At 44.7% G+C, this 23029-nt stretch overlaps 1 protein-coding gene across 5 annotated transcripts in view; it reads right to left on the reverse strand.

The window, feature by feature from the left end:
- arhgap32b (Rho GTPase activating protein 32b) overlaps nucleotides 1-20285 on the reverse strand; it is a 102275-nt gene extending 81990 nt beyond the window's left edge. For all 5 annotated transcript variants that reach the window (XM_072702153.1, XM_072702151.1, XM_072702149.1 and 2 more), the window contains exon 1: nucleotides 19741-20285. The gene's annotated coding sequence lies outside the window, so the exon portion shown is untranslated. The remainder of the gene's footprint in view (nucleotides 1-19740) is intronic.
- Nucleotides 20286-23029: the final 2744 nt, after the last annotated feature.

Genomic DNA, 23029 nt, shown 5'->3' on the forward strand with positions numbered 1-23029 from the left:
ATAATTTAGCGCTTTACATTACAGCCATTACAGCACAAACAAGCTATTACCTTCGCTGGTATAAATGGCAACAAACAGATAACGCCTGACCAAATTCGTGCCAAGTACTCCTAACAGGAAAGGCTCGTTGATTCTCAATCCGAATGAAAGTGTTCCCGACAATTAGCCTGAAACGTCTGCCCCGCCGTGTGCCCTGCCAATAACGTAACACATTGCACGTGAGCAAATTTTAGGCTATTTCAAACCCGCATGTGCTTCGGTTGCAAAGTAAAATGCAGCAATTCACCTACCGCCGGGAGTCGCATGTTGATGAAACAGTAAAGACGTCCTTGTTCTGAATCCGAATGTTTGATATTCTGTTGATGACCTTCACTTAAAATTTATTTGACTGAATAAAAATTATTCAAGTACAAAGTACGAAAATACAACCAAGTCTCCATACATCCAAACATTTGTAGTCCAATCCAACAACATATGCTACATCCCGACAAAACATGGTACATTCCATTTCAGAAAGGCCTTCCTTGTTATTTACCCTTCATCCTTTTCAGAAAGAACACAACGATCGCCATTAGAGAGAAGGGCAAACCCACATATCATCCAAATCAACTTTTCAATGCTTGCTCATTGCTTGCATAGCTGGTCATTTTACTATAACATTTCACACTTGGTATCCGCTTCAAATGGTTCTGTAAGGTTTCTTGATTATGCACACAAACAAACACAAACACACACACACACACACACACACACAAGACTTTCGCACTATTACTACAACCCTCGAAGACTAGCTTTGCATGACTACCTTAATCAGCTAGCAATTTTATTAAATTTAGCAAGCTGTGATCCTGAAATGTACCGAGAGAGAAGCTTTCATCCAATTTAAGTTGGAATGTGCCAGCTCAGAACTTCGGTGGAAGAAATAATTTTCTCAGCTGACAGGAGTTCAACACTGCATCGGGATGTTTTGTCATAAGGCGTAAAATCTTGAGAGAGCATCCCAACCAATCTCCCCACCTGAATCCCCATTGCAGAAACCCCATCACACTTAGTCTTTCAGCTAGATTATCAGAAACGCCACTGACATCCACAAATATCAGACCTTTCTGCGCATCTATTAAAAGTTAAAAGAAACGAAACACAGGTACCACCCAATTTTCTTCATACTAATTATTTTTAGCTAGCGTTTCATTGGTAAACACATTAGGATGTTAAATCGGGGGCCAATCAATTAGCAGCTTCACAGTTTATCTTTACTGACCATTTGATTGCTACATCAACTAATGAGAAGAACAAAAATCGCCAGCTCTTATTGGGCCTACGTAATACAACAGCTGTCACCAATTGTCCCATTTTATTTGTGTTAACAACTAATTATAATTAGTCAGCTAAAACGTAACTAAAGCTGACGCAAATGATCCCGCTCCTTTTTTAGCATCTTGATGAGGAAGAAAAAAAATAAATAAATCAAAGGCTCTTAAATGGGTATTATTTTCATAATACAACCCTACTCCGAACTAATTAGGTAGCCCTAGTGTAGAATAATTACTGAATGTGACGTTTTTGTTCAGCTTCATGAACCGTAACTCATACCGGAATCCATAACCACTACACTACGCATCCGGCCAACGTCGGACATTTGCGTCACCCATCGTAGCGCTGTTCTCATCCCTGATGGTACGTCGAAAGAAAAAAAATGAGTGTAGCCATGCTGGAACTCAGGGTGAGAGGAGGATAGCTAGTAAAAGCTGCAAACCCTATTCTCCATACGCGATCGGATTGGGCCGACTTAATGTTTTTGGGATTACGAAAAGCATTCCAAAAGTATGATGAAAACACAGTAAATATGCAGAAATACACGGAAAATCTGAAACAGAGCAGACAGAACAGATTCAGTCTACATTCACATTGGGCCAGTTGAAAATGCATTTTATCTTCATTCAAAATCGAGCTATAAAAAATAAAATGGGTTTTCAAATAATTCTGCATGAATACTAAAAAACAGAGTGATTTCCTCCATCAAGTTTCTCTTTCCCAATGTCCATCTGATTTCCCAATGGTCGATATGTGATCTCAGTCTCAAGGGGCGATGCGGAGACTAGCTAACAGTGCCCAGCAGTATCCATCTGGGTAAATCCACACATTAGGTCCAGTTTCAAAACTCAGCTGGCAGCAAGGAGGGTGCGCGTGAGCAGTGCATCGTGGGTCCCCAGATGGCCTCCTCTGATTACCACCGTTACCCCGTGTCATAGGATAGGGCTTACGACTGCACAGACGCAGCCTCAGACCGCCTATTGTCAAGGGGACACGAACCCTTCAGCCATTGTTGGGTAGATGATAAAATTAAATTTAAATGTGTGTTATTTAGCTTTTATTCAAAGCGACATGCAATTGAGAAAGCAGGGCCCGGCCTTAAAACAAACAGAGGGCTAAGGGCCTCGATCGGGGCCTTAAAAACAAAACCACTCTGTAGGCTCTGGGATTCGAACCTGCAACCTTCCGATCACAACCAGTGCCCTAACCGGCTGAGCCACACACCTCCTCCACACAGTCACACACCATTGTATAAGGAAAAAGGGTGTGTGGCGGGGTCCTCCATTTAAACAGTTCTCTTGTGCAGTAAAGTCCCATCTCTGGTGTCATTTCACTTACAATAAAAAATGCTTTATTTCAATTAATTGTTATTCCATGCAGTAACTTGCAAGAGCGTTAATGTAAAAACACAAGATGGAAAACTGACTTTACCACACCCCTGCCCAAAATTCATGGAAGCATATTGCTTCATCTTACAAGTATGCGCCGTCGAGTGTTCATATCACGTGTGCTATTCATCAATTACGTTCTTCCCGAAAACTTCTTAATGCACCTCGAAATGCGAAAAAGTCAAGTGCTACTCTGACATTATTCTTAAGGGCTGTAAAAAAAAAAAGGAACAAGTACTTCTTTACTACAGTTATTAAATCTCGCTGCCGGAGTACAAATCCAAAGTACATAAGAGGAGAGCATAAAACCAGTAAAAATCAAGTATGCTGTAAATTGAGAAGACACCAGTGTCAGGTAATAGAATGGGACGGGATGCATAGATCCCCCTGCCATAAACACACACGTGCACACACACAAAAATCAATTCGTATATACGCAGCCATTTCATCCGCATGCTATAAATATGGTGAGCACAGCTGGCCTACTCAGCTCGGTTTGTGGGAAATCGGGGAGATGAATCAAAAGCAAACATTAAGGGAAAACCGGGAGCACAAATCAAACGTGCTGGACGAGCTTCCTACTGGCCCGTCACTCCCCCATTTCTGCTACCCGCCTCCAGCCCCCCACCAAAGCTCCGGATTCCATCTTGCGGCCTCCCCGAGCCTCGTCGCCACGCCGCAAGGCAACGGGGCGCTTAGCAACCCTCCTCGCCTCTTATTTGCATCTCAGGCAAATTAAAAGCAACGGGAAGAATAATAAGCCGAAGCTGTCAGGCTCAGGGATTTCGTGACAAACCCCTCGCCAGTGACTCATCGCCGATATTGCCTTTTCTGGCACTGGGACTTCAGCTCTACGAGAATCATTTTAGAAATCCGTACTAGGAATGACAATGGAATACCATCCCCACAAGATATCAGTCATTCGAGGACTGTGGCACATGGCAGCAGAGCTCTTAAACCGGCCAAGGTCAAAATAAACAAACACAAACAAGAACAAATTTTAGACTGACAGTCATTTCTGTTATGCCTGTCACTATTTTATCTTCATGATGTGTTAAGCATTTTACCCCCAAGTTTAAAGGTGCGGTTTGTTTCGTGGCTAGGATCCTGCCTTAATCGGCATTTTAAGTCGTCATACTATCCTTTACTCTTTGCCAACTCCATTTATTCCAGATTGATGCCTTTATTTCAAGAGGAAAGTCTTCTTGGACACATACAGTAAAGAGGGGACAATACCAATGCAGTTGGGTGCTGAACCACAGTTTTAAGGGATCCTAATCCACTGGGGTGGACAATTTTTCAGTTCCTCACTCAATTAGATAGTAAGCAATAAGAAAAATAGCTATTCATTACATAGAGTCGTTCACTGCCCTCAGAGTTAAAACACATTTTAAATACAGAATGTACATTCCATCACGGATACTCTCGCCCGTCGACTGAGGCGTGAACCTACGACAGTTGCTACGTTAGATGCTAAAATTAAAAGCCTGAAACTTCAACGGCAATTAACTCGGATCAAGAACGCCATCCATAGCGAATGCCGTAATCTGAGAGTTTAGAGATGCAGCACAGCTCGTTCTGGCCTTCTAAGTTAGCCCCGCCCACTTTGTAGCTACCTGAAATGTAGGCCAACCCTGCCAGCTAAATACAGTTCCTCGTTGACAAGATTTTGTCTGGTCTTTTAGCCAATCGAAGTTGCCACTGTATTAATTCGCACTACCGAATTGCCATCGGCTGGCAACATTTCAGTGATATTCATGCATCCGCACTGGGAAAACTAGGAAAAGGGGGAACCGCTGATTTTCCAAATGGAAAACAAGCGGTGTTCACCGACCTGAAAATTACGCAGTCAATTTAACAAATACTGCTTTTCACACCAGGTAGACATAAAAAAAAAAAAAAACATGTTGGGGAGAAAAATAAGGTGTTCAAGCAGACAAACTTGGGGAAAAAAAAAAACCTCATTCCAGTTTGCACAAATTACGAAGCCTTGCGGAAGAAAAGTTCAGATTCAAAACAGCAATTTAACATATCCAAAACTCCATAATGGACATGTTCATTTGGTTACTGTGCATCTAAAAGAGGCCACACAAAGTTGATGAGGCATTTGCACCATTCGAGTTAGACGTTTTCTTCTTGATGATAATGTGTGAAATTAGCTTCGCAGCCCCCAATAGGGTTGAGCCAACCCTAATAAAAGACCGTTCCAGGCAGACGCACGAACGCCAACGCCAACTGGTGCGCCCAGCAGCACGTCCAACAGCTAGTATTACTTAATTTTTTAGACCTGTTCCATGTTTCTTAATTAAGGGCATGCCAGCGGGCGATCATTCAGTTTCACTCTCCCACCAGTTACCGGATGGATCTGGCACGTCTCTAGCTGCTAGCCTGATAGAGGCACAGGAAGAGCTGTCGGCAGGAGTCTGCAGTAGGCGTGTCGTGATACCTGAACAAGGGGGATGTTTCCTCCTGCAAACTAGTGCTTCCGTTTGATGCTCCAACGAAGAAAACCAAAAACCGAAGCTACGAGACAAAACAAAGCCCCACCCTCTTCCCAACACCCACGCATCCCAGCTTTCTGCTTGCCTGGAATGTCTACCACAAAGAAAATATATATTTATATAGTGACAGCCCATAGTCAGAAGGTTGATACAAAGCCATTCATGACTCATGAAATGAGGGAACTAGGGGAACCCCATACAGCTCCAACACTATTGTTTGGATTAAGAAATTCTTGCTCCAAAACCTGTCCTTCACAACCAGTAGGATGCTACTCACTTCAGCGTTCACTAGGACACACCTGGCACAGTAGCCTTGTGCTCGATATCAAGGGAAGATCCCAGAATGCACTTCCAAAGTACCCATTTATTACCCGAGTTGAAACCTTTAATACAGTAGTGACAGAGAGATGAGCATAGCTTTAAAAATATTTAGATCCTCTCTACAACTGGACAGCAGAGGGATAACGGATGACAAGGACCATGCGCAAAACCCTCAGATAAATCCAAAGTATGTATGGATAAATCAGCCATCTCTGGATGCTTTAAACTCGTCGAAACCGTTCTCCCGACTGCAGGAAACACCACAGGACTGTCGTCTGACAATTTTCTGTTTTCCAGAACAGCAGACTGGGGTCGGATGAGGGGACATTGAGTCTTAGACAGTGTGCTGTTTAATTCAGGAAGCCTAGCAGCTTCTAACATAAGTAACATATGTGCTTAAAATACTTTAATGAGCTTTTGCACCTCGCAGTGTGGGAAAGAGGACCTCCCTTCACCCGACCCACGCGGCGGCACGAGAATCTGACCCCCTATCGCCCAATCTTTCACGCCGGAAGGACTGCGGCCATTCCTCCGAGCAGCTGACAAGAAACTTCCTCTGTCCATTGGGGGTAAAAAATAATTATTATTACTGATCTTAACAATGCGAAGACACCTGCGTGAGCCAGGCCATGAAGATACGAAAATCCCTGATGCCGCTGTCCTAACGTTTGGCATCGACAACCTACAATGTCCACTCTAGCTCTAAATTTAGCTTCTCATCTCGCCAATTCATCCCCTGATAAATTATTGCAGTTCCTGCCGCAACCGGAAGTGATGTCATCGTTGATGCAAAGTGAACATCTGGCATGACAATTCGGAGTATAGAATTACAAACACAATAAATGTAACAGCCTTACTTTTCTACAGTTTCATTTATGCACAGACACACAGAGCTATAATATTATATTCCTTGTTAAGAAAAGTGTATTTACATAAGACAGCCTTGTTATTACTGGCTGATGGTTTGAGTGGTTGTGACCACACTAATTGCGGTGCGTCTGGTGTACGGCCTTCCAGAAAATTCCAGACGGCAGCCACGGCAAATTCCACGATTCACTTGGACAGTTGCTACCTCCGCTGCACATGGTGAACCAGCCCAGAGGCGCAAGTTTCACTGAAATCTGTTCCTTCTGAGCCATCTTCTAAATTAAAACAAGGTCACTCCCGCGCAAATCGGAAAATTACTGCTTACGCTCACATTTTTCAGATGTTTCGAGTGAGAACTTATCCTTGAAAATCTCACGGAGGCCTGGACGGATCCAAAAAATAAAACTGCTTCCAAGGTCTCGGAAAAATCTCAGTTTTAACTCCAGGCATCTCAGGATAGACCGAAATGGCATCTTTACACTAATTATTTCTCCAGCAGCAAAATTATTCACAAGTGACTGATAAAGACACAATTTGGAGATAATATAAGATATTGGTGTTTCGTATGAGAGTTTTGTGAATGCAAAAGCCCAGGAAATTCCTCTGTGCCCAAGCAGAATAAAATCTCATTCCAGGCCGGCTCCATCTTTTCGGGGGCCTGGGCAAAGCTTTACTTGAGAGGCCCCCCTACCAAGAAAACTGATGATGATTCCACTTCCTCCACAGTGCAGGTAATTCGGGGGCCCTAGGCAGCTGCCTGCTCTCTCTGTAGCTAGAGCCACCTCTGATCTTATCTAAAACTAGGTTTCTTTCACACGCAGCCACGGTCAGGCTCATTCATGCACCCAGTGTGCCAGGAACCCCTTAAAAGCTCAAGCACCAGTTAAAGGAAGTCTCTCTTCTCACAGCCCCCATACACCCCCACAGATCCACACTTACTGATATTCAGTCACCCCATCAATGACGGTTTGTATGACAAGTCGTCTTTTACTTTTGAATTGAAAGGAGAGAACTAACAACATTGCAGTATAGGTCCCATATAACACATTTTAGAATACGATTGCACCACTGCAGTTTTTCCACTGCTCAACTTTAAATTGCATATCTATACTGTATTTCTCTTTTCGCCTTTTATTTTATAATATGTAGCACTGGTGGGAAAGCACAGAGTTCTGTCGCGCATGTACAGTGACAAAGATATTTTATTCTGTATAATATTGCACTGATCTTTCCTATTGGTTTTCACACTTTAATTGCTCTTGCTGGCCTCCTCTACCTCTGGCAGTCTGGCACTCCCCCTCATTGTGACGATGACATCACACACACCTAGCACACGTGTGGATGACTCCACCCCCCCCAAGGAGAGACACCATACCGCCAGTTGGTAGGAAAGGCCCCTCCCAAACTCAACACATCCGCCCATCCCTTGTCCCGGAATGTTCTGGAAGCAATCCAGACAGCGTTCTCAAAGCGGGAATTGTTTTCTAAAGAAGCTTCTGACGGGGGTCTCTGCAGCATCGTGGCGGTCAGCGTACCGCCTGGTGAAGTCCAGATGCCATTCAAGCTGGGAATGATTCGGGCGACTCTGAGGAGGAGGAGCGGAACGTTGCTGAGGCTAAGGATCAGCACGATGGGGGAGGTCAGGTCCGCTTCTCGCTGCACCGTGTCCCCTCCGCATCCCAGCCCGAGGTCAGAGTTCATCCCGATCTCTGTGTGTGGCATCAATGGCTGCCGACAAACAAGGAGGCCTTTGACAGAATGGAATCCTCTCACAGACGAACTCGATACACGATACCCCACGGCAGAGCGGGATGATGTTAGACCACAATCCACGGTTACATCATTACACAACAAGCCAACTCTGAGCAAGTATGTGAAACGAACGGCATTCTTATTGTGAGCAGAACTGGGCCTTCGCCCTGGGTGGGTTAGGAATCTGGGCCCATGTCCAGAACATTGTGGATTCAAAATCTCGTAGCCAGAAGAGCAGGTGTGTGACAGAAGGTCGTTGGTTCAAACCCCAGGATCGGCAGACTGGATTCCCTTTGGACCCTTGAACAAGAGCCTTAACCCCAATTGCTCCAGGGTTTGTCTGACCCTGCTTTGTAAAAAAAAAAAAAATGTATGGCATTTAAGATAAAGCATTTGCTAAATAACATGTAAATATCACCGTTGGGCCCTTGAGCAAGACTCCATTGCTAAGGGGACCCTGATCAAGCACACTGTCTGATTCTCACCTGTGTATCACTTAAAATCAGTGTCAATAAGCGGACAGCACATCAAGAAATAAGCTACGTAAGTGAAATGCCAGCGGCCTCCAGGCATGAGAACCGAACCCTGGTCGTCCACCCTGCAGCCCGCATCCAATGCCTGTCCTTGCAGCTCGGCACATTGGATACGAGCCCGGCAGCTTTTGCTGGGAAAACTGCACCGTCAGCCCCGCATGACGATCACTGCTGCAAAATAATACAAAAAAAATGCAGGTCAAGTGCTGAGAAAACAAGGCAGGTAGTGAGAAAGCTAATGGCCCCCAGGAGGCACGAGGCTCCCTACTGCTCCCTCAGTGAGCTCACGGGGCAGCCTAGCACCTCCTCCAGCTGCAGACCCCCGAATCCGACCCAGGGAGACGGCAGAAGCAACCACCGCCTGCTCTTTGCTGGAATGACACTCCCACACGCCACAGCATGCACACTACAGCGGGGACCGGCAGGTAAAAACCTAAAACTGGCTCAGCTTAGATGACATAAGTCAGACGGGTTTATACTGATACCAAAGACAAAAAAAGCCTTATTTTGGTGCCCAGTTTAGTTTTGCCTGGTTTTTTTTAGTAAGCTTCTATGAGAAAATCGTGGGTAAAATTGACCAATATTCTAGGCCGAACCGTTGAAACCTTTCAGTGCAGTTTTTGAAAGATCAATGACAAAAAAGCGAGAAATACTTATTTTTGTGTAAATGAGTTGATCTGAATCCGAAGCTTTTTGGGCCAGTTTCCTCCAGTCAATGCGGTTACATACGGATACCTCATCACGGTTGGGACTCCTTACCCACCATCAAATCGAGCGTGCAGGCGAATATAGATGACATGGTGGTCAAGGCAAGCCAGTGAATGCCAAATGGGGGGGGGGGGGCTCCTGGGTATCATTCACGAGCTTAAGTGCAGCTAGGAGAACCCAGCAAGTCCCTAAACTGACTCACTGGAGTGAATCCTCAGGTGCACGTCTACTGGAAGATCTACTGGAACATTTGCGGTTGCTTAAGGACTCGGGTTCAAGCCGGCCCCGGTTCACGATCCACCGCTACGGCTGAAGTATTTCACAAGCAAGCGGGAACAAAACAAAAGGCAAATGCCGAGACAGGTGGTGGACAGGGGGACTCCACACCGATGGGTACGGAAAGCAGAGGGAGGGAAAAGGGAAGGAGGACCCCCCCCCAGGGCAGAAAACCCCACAGGAGGCACGACACGGCAGGGGATCAAAATGGTAAAACATCAAGATTTATTTATTTAAAAATAACATTGAGAGGTGGGAATAGCGTTTAATGGACAATCTCACTTAAAGCGCACAAAACTGTGGAAAAAATAAAAAATAAAAAAATGGATGATTGGGAGTCGCTAACCTGGAATATCTTGCGAACTCGCTGAAGCTTGTGATACCAGAGGGGCTGCCATCGCAACAAAGTGTAACTGCGCTGACGCCAATGGGAGAAAAACTGTATTAAAATTTTAAGCATTCGCCACTTGTGTATACTTGCTTTGAAGATATTCATATTGAACTGCAAATGCCTCAAAAACGCTTAAAACAAATCAGGCGGAACAGTATGTTATGTATGTTTGTAGTAGCCTAATTAAATATTTTTTGGCATACATTTTTTCCCACCTGTATTTACTAGCTTTAAAAAAAAATTATATATAAAAGTATAACAAAGTAAAAAGAGCTCTTGTATCGGAATCTGTATCGGTATCGGCAGTTGTGTATCGGAATTGGATCGGAACTGAAAAAATGTGCATCGGCCCATCCCTAGTTTTTCACCAAGTAATTTTTTACAATGTTGGAATTTTGTGGTTACAAATGATGCTCAGTGTTTCTTTTTACTGCCTGAAACACCCCCCACCCCCCCCCCACCACAACTTTTATGACACAAACGACAGAGATTAGATAGATAGACAGATAGACACAAAAGAAACTTCATGTGGCTCCTGAGGCTAAACCAGGTGAACCACCTGCTCGAGTCAGTGTACCAAACAATAAAGGAGAAGCCAAACAATCAAGAACAGCGAGAACCGGCTACAGGTGTGCGAGGAGCCGGGAGGGAGCAAAAATGTGGACCGACAAGCAGTCCTGGAGAACCGGGTTGAGAAACACCGCTCTAGGTGCGTCGATATTACAAAGTGCCAGAAACTCCATGATCTGCTGGGGAATCTGACAGCTACCGGAGGCTCCTAGATCAGGGCCGACACCCTCTCTTTTTCTAAATGAGGAAAGAAACGCGTCCTGACATTCTGACTAATGTTAAGCACTCGCGTTTTGTGGACAAGAATGCATGACAACGTACGGCAGGAGGAGGACTTTCTGCAAAAATGCAACCTCATTACAGGGGGAGGTGAAGGCAAGATGATGGCGAGGACGGTGATTGGGAGCGACTGTCCAAAATAAGTGGCTTCGATTAAGAAAATTAGGAAGAAAATGACATTTCAATAGCTGCTTGTGTTTTGCCACTGAATTTCAGATTCATTACCTTGGAAGAAAAATAAATAAATAAAAAACCGAATGCCTACCATTGTTTAGACAGTGCCCAAAGCTTAGGATGGAAAAAAGAGCAATTGAAACGTGTAATTAAAATAAAATGAACAGATAAGCAAATGCAGAGTGTGCCCCAGTGAACATAAATCCCAAAAAATGGGTTATTTATTTAATGGAGCGAACATGGAAAGCAGGGTAGAGGGTAGACAACACCCCGATGTCCAATACTAACAATCGCGGAACAAACGTTCCGAGCCCAGACTTTCAGCAATTCGGTGCCTTTAGGGATTTCCTGAACATCCCTGCTTGGAATGAAAAGTAGGTGCAGGAAAGCCTAGTATATTCCCTTCAGCTGGCAGGGGGTGGGGTGGGTTCTTAATATCCGGTCCCAGCATCTGAGTTGAAGATGCAAAATGCTTCTTCATATGCCTCTTTTCCACCGACGAGGTGCCGGTGCTGGTGCCACTTCTTCCCCAATCCGGCACTGGTTCCACGCGTTTCCACTGCAAAAAAAAACAGCCCAGGGCCAGAAAAAACAGCCCCAGCATGGCACCAAAGAAAACCTGGGCTCAGAATTTGCCACTGTAACGTCAGCGAAAGTGGGACAGGCTCTCGCATCAAAACCTTCTGCGTACCTGGAAAATTCAATCCATAACAGACATAGTTTTGTCTATTATCGCCAGTGCCAGGGGTGAAACAACTTGCCAGCTTATGAGTGGAAAAATGTTACATCAAGTTATGCGAGTGGTGAAGAGATCATGAGACAGACAGCAAAGTTCAGTTTTTAGCATTACTCTGTGACCCATAAAAGGATAGCGGTAAAACAGTGAGTGAGAATAAACTCAACTCACTTACACAAATAGACAGGGGAGCCTTTACAGAGACAAAAGTGGATACGGACAATGGAGACAGGGTGCAACTCTGAAAACATTTTTTTTTTCTTCAGTTCGGCAAAATAAATCCAAAAAATGAAATATAGATTAACCTTTACTATGCTTTCACTACCGCCTATGTAACATTACTGTTCCGTTCTTCTTTGAAACCAGTGTAAAGCAAGGCAGGTTCTCAAAAGTCACCAAGCGAGAACCAGTACCAGGTCCGTGTTGGTGGAAACGAGGCAGGTGTGAGAGGAACTGCTCTGAATGAATCTGCGGGTCACTTCCTGTCAGCTGGTGTCCGCAGACCACGGATCAAACGGCAGCAAGGATCTCCACATTCTGACTGCACCTTTCACTTAATTTTCCATCATCTCCACAAGTATCCCCTGATAAGGTTACCTTCCAAATTCAGCACACATGGATGGGTAAGAAATTCTACATCCAAAGGGGAATTCATTACACAAGATGGGACTCAAGGGGTTTCCAAGGCCTGAAAAATTAAGAGATCTATCACAAAACACACAACCTTTCATCATTTCAACCACCTCTGCTGTGATTCATCCATGACCCCTGAAAAGTTCAATGTGCCCATAAATCCGGATACTGAAAAGTACGGTAACAATCAGAGATTCCCACTCCTAAAGCCTGACATCTCTCTCCCAGGTCTCACATGACAACAGGAAAAAAAAATTCCTCCCAAATGCAGAGATTATTTTCCCCTCAGGCGGTTAGAAAAACTGCAGTGCAGTCAGCTCGATTCCGCAACATATTTAAGAATTAGCGCACATATGCTGAGAATGGGCCTGAGTACTTGCATGATGCAACATCCCTGGCATACAGATTGCTCTCTCTGCTGCATTGCCCATGTCGGTGACGAAGAAAAGAACCAAGGCCATATTTCACAGCCGTACGGATGCAACAATACAGAGAACACAACATGAAACTTTATACACAATAGTTTGAGGAACGCAGGAACTCAAAATGCGGGGGAGCCGTGTCACTCGGCGAGATACGGTGCCGTTCCTGCGATCTGAAGGTCACTGGTTCAAATCCAGTGACCCCACCCTCAAGTGCTCTAGGGACGGGCAGCGCCTGCTTTCGCAAAAACATTAATCACTTTGGATAAACGCATCGGCTAAATAGACAAAATGCACAACAATTAGCCATCAGCATATTTGTCTATCCACCAGAATGAACCTGTGACCATCCCAGACAGCCTGAGGGCACATTGCAGAGGACGACTCAGGACAAGATGGCAGCCAACAACCAAGAACAGACTCAATAGACTCACAGGCACGAACGTACAAGTTAATTTACTTACCATTTCACAAAACTAACATGTATTTTCCAGTCACCAGCAGGTCTACAAAAAGGCAATATACACTGAAAATATAGTTAGGTGTTATATTTTAAATAATTTAATAAAGTATACTCTAGTACATTATTAGTATATTTTTAGCTTATTTGTATTTTGTACAAAGGTGTATTGAATGGCATAAGGGGATAAGTCCGACTTAAGAAAACATTGACTTAAGCGTTTGTAGGACGAATCCTTTCTGTCAGTCAGAAACTGCCTCTACACAGCTTGCAGTGAATAGTAACACCTCAAATCACTGACTAAATGTTACATTTGAAAGTATCACTGTATCAAACTTCGATTCATATCACCCAACACTAAAGTCTATTTCTGTTACACATCATTTAACAGGAATACAATGGAGCCACTTCTTAGCTCAAAACTTTGCTGACCCAATTGGATATCTGGGGTGGGGCTCAACTCCTGTTCCAAACTCTGCCGATGAGATCATCTGGCCCGTAGATCCTAAGAACAGGTGAAAAATGGCTCAAGGCCTAAGGAAGGCAATTGGTTCAGGCAAAAAACGACCTCACCAGGTTTTCTTGATGTCCCCGTAGGATCTCTCTAAACTCCATGTAAAAATAGTCATTCTAGATAGTTTTTTTGTTTTGTTGTGTCCTTGACATCTTCAGCACACATGAACTTTATACTTAACCATATTCTACCTGCAGTGAAACCATTTATTACAAAAAAATGGCAAATGGAGCAAAGTCAGCTGACCTTCACCATTCCATCCAGAGCAGTAAAATACCACAATTCCAGCTGAATGAGCCAATCAAAATAAAAAAAACAGAAAATCAAATTTAAAAAAAGTAACCAAAGTACCATGTGAGTCAAATTAAGCCACTTCTCACCAGGTCACTACTGGCTGCACTCGAGAGACGCGTTAGCGCATGCGGCTGCGGACGCGTGACTCGTAACTCGTGCTGCAAGAGCAGCTTTGACCACAAACTCAGGGCAGTCTCACCAGAGTTACAGTTCTGTTAATATAACATGTGCTTTTGGCCAAAGTGAGGAAAACGTCTGAAGTCAGAACAATGTCCCTGGAACAGGTGGAGATAACTGCCCTGCTCAAGGACCCGGAAATTGATGCGATTACTCTACCAACCATGGGATCGGAACACACAACCTTCTGGACATAAGCACAGATCCATAACCACAACCTGTACTGAAAAGCAGATGAAGATAAATGTCTTGAACGAAACAGGTCAGCAGATGCTCTTGCTGGCATAACCTCATTTATTAACAGCTTCAGTTTTCTATCTCATCCAGGCATCCCTGTTCTTCATTTAGATTTACTTACACAGTATTCTGAGGGCAGAATGAAAAATGACTGGTTCAGAGAGATAACCAATCAGATTGTAGAGGTGGTGGGTCCAAGCAACTTGAGGACGCAGGACCAATCAGATGTCTTGGGGTCGCCTACTCTAGTTGCTTGGACCCACCTCCTCTACGATCTTATTGGTTATCTGAAGCAATATTGTTTCATTCTGCCCTCAGAACATTTCTGTGTAAATAAAACTCCTATGGGCATCTGTTTTTGAGACATAGGCAACCACACACTGACTTGGCCTCCATGCAGATGCATCCGTTAAGGTACCATATGATTCACAAATTTCTATTCAGCTGAAAAAGTAAGCCTGAAAACCTTCAAAGACATACCGAAATCCGTATCGCATTTGCAGGTCTTATCTGTATTTAAGCCCTACTATTCCATATTTTTCCATTTTGTTCAACTTTTCTGATCTGCTAAATGACATTTTAAAGATGAGCACATTATCACCCATTCCATTTTCCCATCTACAGTTCCTGACTGATTCAAATCAAGGAAGCATTCATCTATAATCTCTCATGAATAATTTTGGTTTCAAGAAAAATTCCACTCAAAAAAAAAAAAAAAAAAATTGCCTTCAAGAGGGTGGGAGGGGGAGCTAAACATTTGCTAAAAGCTTATGTATACAGAATGACAAAGACAAAAAGGCAAAAAAACAAATATATTCAAGTTATTCAACATGACCAGAAGGCCAGCAGTGCAAAATAAACTGGCACCTTTCCACTAAAGGAAGAGTGTTTAACCTGAACACAAACTCGTTTGCCTGAGCAAACATCCCACGTTAGTTAGCCTGTTAGGTGACTGCCAATTGCTGGCATCCAACCGGAGGCGGGGAATGGCACTTTCCATCCAAATGGTGCGCAACTTTTCTACACGGCGCCACGTCATTGGCAGAGAGCGGATAGGCATCATCAGATGTGAGACGGGAGCACAGGTCACCCCCTGGTTCCTGCTAGTTAGCCTGGGCGTCATGTGTGGCAGGGTCAGAATAAAGCAGGAAACTGCTAAAATCTCGAAAATGAAGGAAAAGGGGGGGAAAGGATATTGTCGGGTCAATCTGTTAGTTTATGTAGCACTACGTCAAAAAAAAAAAAAAAAAAAAAAAGTGCTACTAACGTGCTACTAAAAAACATTTCATCTTGAAAATAAACAACCAGAGCCAGCTAGGCACTGAAAAGCAAAATAGATATATATCAATTAGCTAGAAATGTGTAATGCAATTAGCGTGAGGGACCAATTACAAATCACATTAGCGCAAGAGAAACCACCCCATATCTCCCAAGACAGGCTCCTATGCTTAACAGCAAGCATTATTTAACAAAAAAACAAACAAAAGATAAAAACAATGGCTAGCTCATACAAGTGATGGGCATTTTAAAGAGGCAGGTCTGAGTAGCAGTTAAGGACGTTAATTCATCTGCCAAGCCACCATCATTTTCAAAAAAGAAAAATGGACCCACTTGGGAATTAAATCCTTGGTTCTGTAAGAGTAGCAGACCGGCTCTGCCGCGGGGGGGTGCGAGGCTGCCCGCGGACCGTCCGCATTGCCATTCGCCATGCGGGGGCTTGTTTGCATTGCCTTTGCATTTGAATAGCTGACCACACATGGACGCGGCCGGTCTCGGTGCTGTGGGAATGACAATTTCCAAGCGGCAGACGGCGGGCTGAATGCGGAGGTGGGGGAGCAGCCTTGGGTGAAACTCTATAGCGCCGGACGGGGGGGGGTTCAAACTCCTGCAGGCCCCCGTCCCGGTGCAAGTGACCAGGTGGTCAGGTCAAGGCTGGCATGGGAATTGCAGGCCCTCCGACATCCTTTTTGTGAATGCCCCCCCCCCCCACACAAACACACACAACCGAAAGCTGTCCAGGTTCTCTTTCACCACCCCCACCACTGGTGACCCCCTCCCCCATCACTATAAAACTAGTTCTGTTGCCCCCCTGCCCCCAGGGACAGGAACACCTTTCAGGAGCAGTAGGGCGACTATTTTGGATCAACCTGACCTACAATCACATTCACAAAACCACACTCACGATAAACCCCTAGAAATGGCTTCATACTGCCGATGTAAAGAATCAGAATTTGAATCTGCTGGAATAGCGATACTGGCATAGGGGGAACGCGGCGAGCCGTCTCAGCGCTGCGGAGAGCAGCAGTGCATGATACTACCCTTCGGCTTAGGGGGCGGGCACATGGACAACAGCTGCCGGTGCTGAGTCACCAGCCGCCCTTCCCAGTAAGCCAACAGGTTAACCCCACATGGGAGATGCTATGTTTTGATATCCATCCAAATAAGGACACATATCAAATATTAAATGCAGAAAAATAAACAATGAATGATGCGATGAGGCTTCCAATCTCAGCAGAGGTTGAAATAGGGATGCTGACGAACACACACACACACACACACACACACACACACACACACACATATACAGACACAGTGTGTGTTCTCTGGGGTTGAACGCAAGACAATTAAAAGAATATCTAGCTAAAGATTTACTGCTCGGCACCAGGGGCGCCGCTGACGCTGGCTGGCCCCCGGCCCCCGGAAAACAGGAAGGGGAAAGTGAGCCTCCCTTGTTTTCACATTTGAAGAGGAAACACTTGGCTTCAAAGCGGAGCATAATCGAGGAGACGCGCTGCGTATCGACTTCCACAAGGCAGTGTGGGTGAGTTTCATAACCTCCCAACGAAGCCATTTCTAGTTCTAGCTCAGTTCTCACCATGCTTTTTGTCACTGGAATCTCCCCGCCCCCCCCCCCCCCCCCCATCACAAAAAAAACAGCATCAAAAATGATTTCAGATGAATCCCTTATGGATATTTTGCCCGACTCTTCAGTGGCAAGTAGCAGGAAGGCGAAATATAACACCATGAAAACCACAACCAACCCCCCCCCCTCCCTCAGAGAATGCATATTCCAGTTTGCCTGTTGATGCCACAGTGGCACAGAAGAGCTTTTCAAACATCTCTGCTTGCAATAGTTTGGCAACCAAATGCAGAATAGCTCAATATGAAAATGCAGAGATTGTCCAGTTGATTCTGTCCCAAACGGGTACTGGAATTCCCCAACCCAATGAAGTGTCACCGAGTCAGAGCTTGCCCAGCAAAATTAAGCTGAAATCGAGACTTGCAGTCTTTGGCTCGATTTAGTGTCCACCCCGCATAAAACTCAGCTACCTGCTACAGCCCACCTATGAAATGGGTCCAGGGCATCATCTGGAAGCCTGACGGTTAAGTGGGAAAGATAACTCTGAACATCCTAGACCACGTTTCATCATTCTTTGTGGCCCCCCGATTACCCCTCCCTCGAGTCGCGGGAAACGGAGGAGCTCCTGGCACGTCCCGAAAGTGTCAGCTTGCAGGATTAAAACTCATGTGACTATCATGTGACGCCCGACGGTCACGTGAGGTCTCTCCCATTAAGAAATTCACTTTCCAACAGGTTAAAGGTTGGACAGGCTGCCGTCGCACCCAAAAAGGAAAACCGGGCAGCTTTCATAAGCAGCCATTTCCTCAAAAAGATAACATAACAGGCAGTAACTGCTTTGAATTTGAAAGTGGAGCCCTGCTGATCAAAATAAATAATGCAGGTCACTCTGGAAAACAACTTCAGACAAAAGAATTAAAAATCATGGCAACGAAATTCAGTTTAGAATTTATTTTAGACACAGTGGTACAAATGAGAGAATTACACCTTAGCTTGATCTCCAGGAAAACCAGGGTGGGCCAGACATTTCCCCAGTAACAGCCACCCATATTGTCATCACTTGAAGGCAACCACTTCTCTATGGGGCCAGGTCACAGCCAGCAGGGACTGAATTGATGAGGACAAAAATACACCCGTATTTACACACAGCTTTTATTTCTGACCATCCGAAACAGCCAAATCCGCCTGTGACGGTCCAGCTTCGACTCCAGCCAACTGAACAAATACCATGCTTTGGTTTCGCTTTATTTGCCCTCTTTTCTTTCATCAAATGCCGAACCGAAACCCAGTGGACGCTAAACCCACCAAAGACCAAAAACAAAAATGATCACTCGGAGGGGGAAGGGGGTTCAAAACTGTAGCCAAAGGCCCCCTTTCTCTGCCTCCCCACCCTTGCTAATGACTTGGAGGTCGTCCTAAGCAGATGCAGTATCTCGCCAGGCTAACAGGGACATCTGTGCAAACAGAAAGAGGCAACAGCTTGCGGTAAAGGTACTCGAAACCCCAAAAATACAGGGCCGATTATCCTTAAAGGCCCCATAAGAACTGCAAAAGTAAGACTATAAAGCCCAGAGATATTAAGACAGAAGAACATATGATACTGGCCACTATCATTATTTAAATTTCTAAAGTCAAGCTCCTGACTGTACCGCGCCATATGACTCTGCTCATTCATACTGGCCGGGGACTCAGGATGCAGGACATGCGGACATTCAGTACCTCCGCCAAAAGTCCGCTTGTTCAGATCGCCATCAGGAGTCCATGTCAGCGCAGACGAATATGCGTATATTATTCATGGCCGGTACGGTAAGGCATGCAATATTAAAGCCGGCACGGTGACCGATGGGCTTCATTCACATAGGCAGGTGCCCGTAACGGAACACGGCCATCAATGTTTCAGCGCACCTCCTAAATACTTCATGCCCAAGGCGCAGATGCATCGCTTGCAAATAAACCACAGAATTCTGCGGCCCCCAAACTAACGGCATTTGCCCCACTTCCCTCTAAATGACTTGTGGCGATTAGTCTTCACACTGTAGCCTAGGTGGGTTTGCAGTCGGGCACCGGCCGATCTTCGGCACCGGCTCTCCGGAGCGCACGCCCCCGACCCCCGATCCCGCAGATCCCTGGGGGAGGGGGGCCCGATCTACCCAAACTTTTTTCCGCTCCAGATCACACGATAGCCCGGCGGCTTTTATTCCCCCAACAGTGCAGACCACAGACGCTCGCCGCCCACACGATACAAATAAATAAATAAGTAAATCGTATTAAAAGCCTGGATGCGGGTTCAACTGCACCACAAAAGCGCCCCATCGGCGTTTACCCACCCATACCTGTAACCGGTGGGGGGAAAAGGACTTGCCGGCTTCCCGATGGCTCGTCAACGGCGTTTCCCTTCTCCTTGCTCGTCGCTTGGTTCTTCAGATCCGGGAAGCCGCATTATAAACACGGAGGAAACAGACTAAAGGGGCTCCGCCGCGATCGCGTCCGCATTAACGGGCACCGCGCGGAGAGGCGCTCCGGGAATCGCCGCCGGTTAACATCTGTGTAGTTAACGTGTCTGCGTTTTAAAAATAAATCCCATGCATGTGATGCAAAAAAAAGCACAAACCCGTTGGCGAGACCCGTGCAGTGTCTTATCTTAGGCACCTGGCGCCAGCTGCGAGCGAGCACGTTTCCAATCTGGCCATAAAACTGCACACATCGACCCGTCGCCACGAACTCTGACTTTTCGTGGTTTTACTTGAAGATGAGAGCCAGCCAGCCTACTAAGGTTTCCTTTTACGTTAAATCATTCTTCCCACCACCACCATGCGGCTTTCCCCCTCTCCCGAGTACGCCACGGGGAGCGCGCGTCCGGCTGCTCCGCGCACGGGATCGAGGACGCGCCTCCAGTGCTACCAGCATGCATCGCCCTTTTTACATATTAACACATGCCTCCTATTTAAATACGTACATGAAACATGGCATGTGTAGGTATTCCCGAGAATGCATATATGTAAGTTTTATGTTAATATAAAACGTTGCATATATGCTCGTGAACGGTGCCAACTGGAAATAGTCATCAGACAAGCATGACTGTTGATATGTTTAAGCAGCTGCGATTTAAACTGTGAAACGTAAATTTCTCTTAAATGAGTCACCCATGTTCAAAATTTGTACTGTGGATAGGGTGAAAGATCATAAATCAGCTGGGCTCGGAATGTATGTGTACGAAACGCTTAAAGTAATAGGACACTTAAGCAGTTGGAATAAAGAGCAGCTCGTTTTTCATTGGCGATGATATTGGTGTGTAAGTTTTCTGACAGAGCGCAGTAAATGGTTAACATTTCGTTTGGCCTTTTTCTAACTCCGCACACAACACCGCCATCTAATGGCTAAAGTTGATAAATAAGACACACAGACAAAGTTGCTGGCTCATTTGGTTGGATTTTTAAAGTATTATATTAACAATTTACCGCAACGTTAAATGTGCTCGGAGAATAATGACATTTTTATTTAATAAAAATGTAACAAAATAAAATAGAGAAAACGTTGGCACCCATCCGATAAAACTGTTGTTAAAGAAGGTTGTTTTTGGTAAATTTTTATTATATCAAAATACAAAACATTTCTGAAGCAGAGTAAATGTTACATGTGATTTAAGCATTTTGTAAATATCAACTCAAATTCTGCCCAGACTGCTTGGCGTGGTAGTAACCGCTCAACGCAGCGCTGTTTTCACAGGCAGCAGCAGTTACTACATCGGGGGCCTCATAGCGCTCAGCAAGACCTCGAACACACCGGGGCCTGGCTGATGCCACTTCACCTAACAATCGACTGGACCCCAGCCCCTAGAAATGCACGAATGTGTGTGCAGAATGTGTTAGTTTCACGGCTGTATGAATTTCAGTTTTTAGATGATCGCTGTCATCGTTATCAAAAAAGACAGGCCTATATAAGCAATGAAAACTCACTCTGGGTCGTTCAAGTAAGTACGGGGCGGGGGGAGAGACGTAATGTTACACATAGCACAATAAAAAATACGAATTTAATTAAGCAGACTCAAGCTCGAAGCACGACGTTCTCAGTGCGTTTATTCTCATGACCAGAGTCTGTTTAGGTGTTTCGGGAACCGACATAAATTACTAATCTAAACAGCATTCTACAGAGGCAAAGATTTACAATTCTCGCTTTTGCCCCGATATTCAATAGCATACGAGGGAATCTTCCTTTATGCCCAGTATGTGGTGGTTTATGGCCGCTGTTGTTAGAAGCTGGGATTATACCGCTACCAATTTATATAGGGAAGGGTAACATCGGTTCCGCGATGACCCCGGCTTTCTGCCGATAGGTGACGCTGTTGCACCGGGCAGAAAGCACACGGGCCCGAAGCCTTGGGAATGTGCCGCATGCAATCCTAGACAGTGTATTCAACTTCCTGCTGAGCAGAGGCTGAAAATGTGGGGGAGAAAAAACAGTACAATAGAGTATTATGTCACATAAGGCTTTGGTACAGCACCATATATGTTTTTTCCATCTTTTTAAACAACAAAATGTGTTGGGGGGAAAACAGGCTGTAACAGATCAATACCCGAAATGGTAAACAATTAACCCTCTGGCTGCCTCTTTTATTAAATTTTAGTATTTGGAAAAAAAACAGTACATTGATAACAGAGCTCAAAATAAATCTAAACATTTTAAATATTCTTTTTTTTTTCAGTTTTACACAATGTATTAGGAAAGGTGTATGAAAATTCATATTAAACAGTAGCTTACCGTTGCCTTCAATGTGGTAAAACAATGTACATCAGGTGCTTATTTCAGCAACATCTTGAAGTAATAACATATTAGCAATAACTATTAAGCATGATATTCAGTGAATAAACAAATAACAATACATCCTCAGAGTGTAAAACATTTTTTTTAAACAAACCTTTAAAAAGGCTGTAAAAGCGTACTCTGGTATTAAACAGTTAAGTGTGAATGGTGACTATGAAATAAAAGGCAAATTCATTATGTACCGTATCATTACATTCTATCCGTTATGTTCAGTGCTGATAAACTCTGGAAGTGTCCAGCATGAAGAATGTCAATTTTACAGAAAACAATGCACAATGTAATATTTAATAGTGAATACATAAAAAGTTTCCCCTGTCTTTCTCTAAATGAACGGCTGGTGAATCTGTTATTGACCCCAGTTAAAGTACGGCTTCTACCTGACCGGTTTAAGTTTACGTACAAACACAGCAGATGTGTTTCCATGTGTGCACCAAAGCCGTCTAATTTACGAAAGGACCGCAACACCGCCCCCCGTCTGTGTGGCTTGAGTTAAACCGACTGTGGTCGTAAAACAGAGACAAGCCGGGAAGACTAAAACATATAGAAGAAAGAGACGTATTTCGTGCAACCAGACAGTATTTCAGAGCAACTGGAGGTTGAGAAGGACGTGTAGGTCTACTGGACCGGTAAAAAAATCCCTGTTTCAAAGACAGACGCCACCAACAGGGTTAGATTTCTGCAGTGTGTGCTTGTAAACGAAGTTTCAGACGGTGCTTTATAAAAATAACAAAAGTAGGTTTGCCAACAGGACCTCAACAAAGCTCTGGGTTTGAGTGAACGCCGTCCCTCTTGTCTGGTGTT

The sequence above is a fragment of the Paramormyrops kingsleyae genome, chromosome 18 (genome assembly GCF_048594095.1).
Source record: "Paramormyrops kingsleyae isolate MSU_618 chromosome 18, PKINGS_0.4, whole genome shotgun sequence".
NCBI classification, from domain to species: domain Eukaryota; kingdom Metazoa; phylum Chordata; class Actinopteri; order Osteoglossiformes; family Mormyridae; genus Paramormyrops; species Paramormyrops kingsleyae.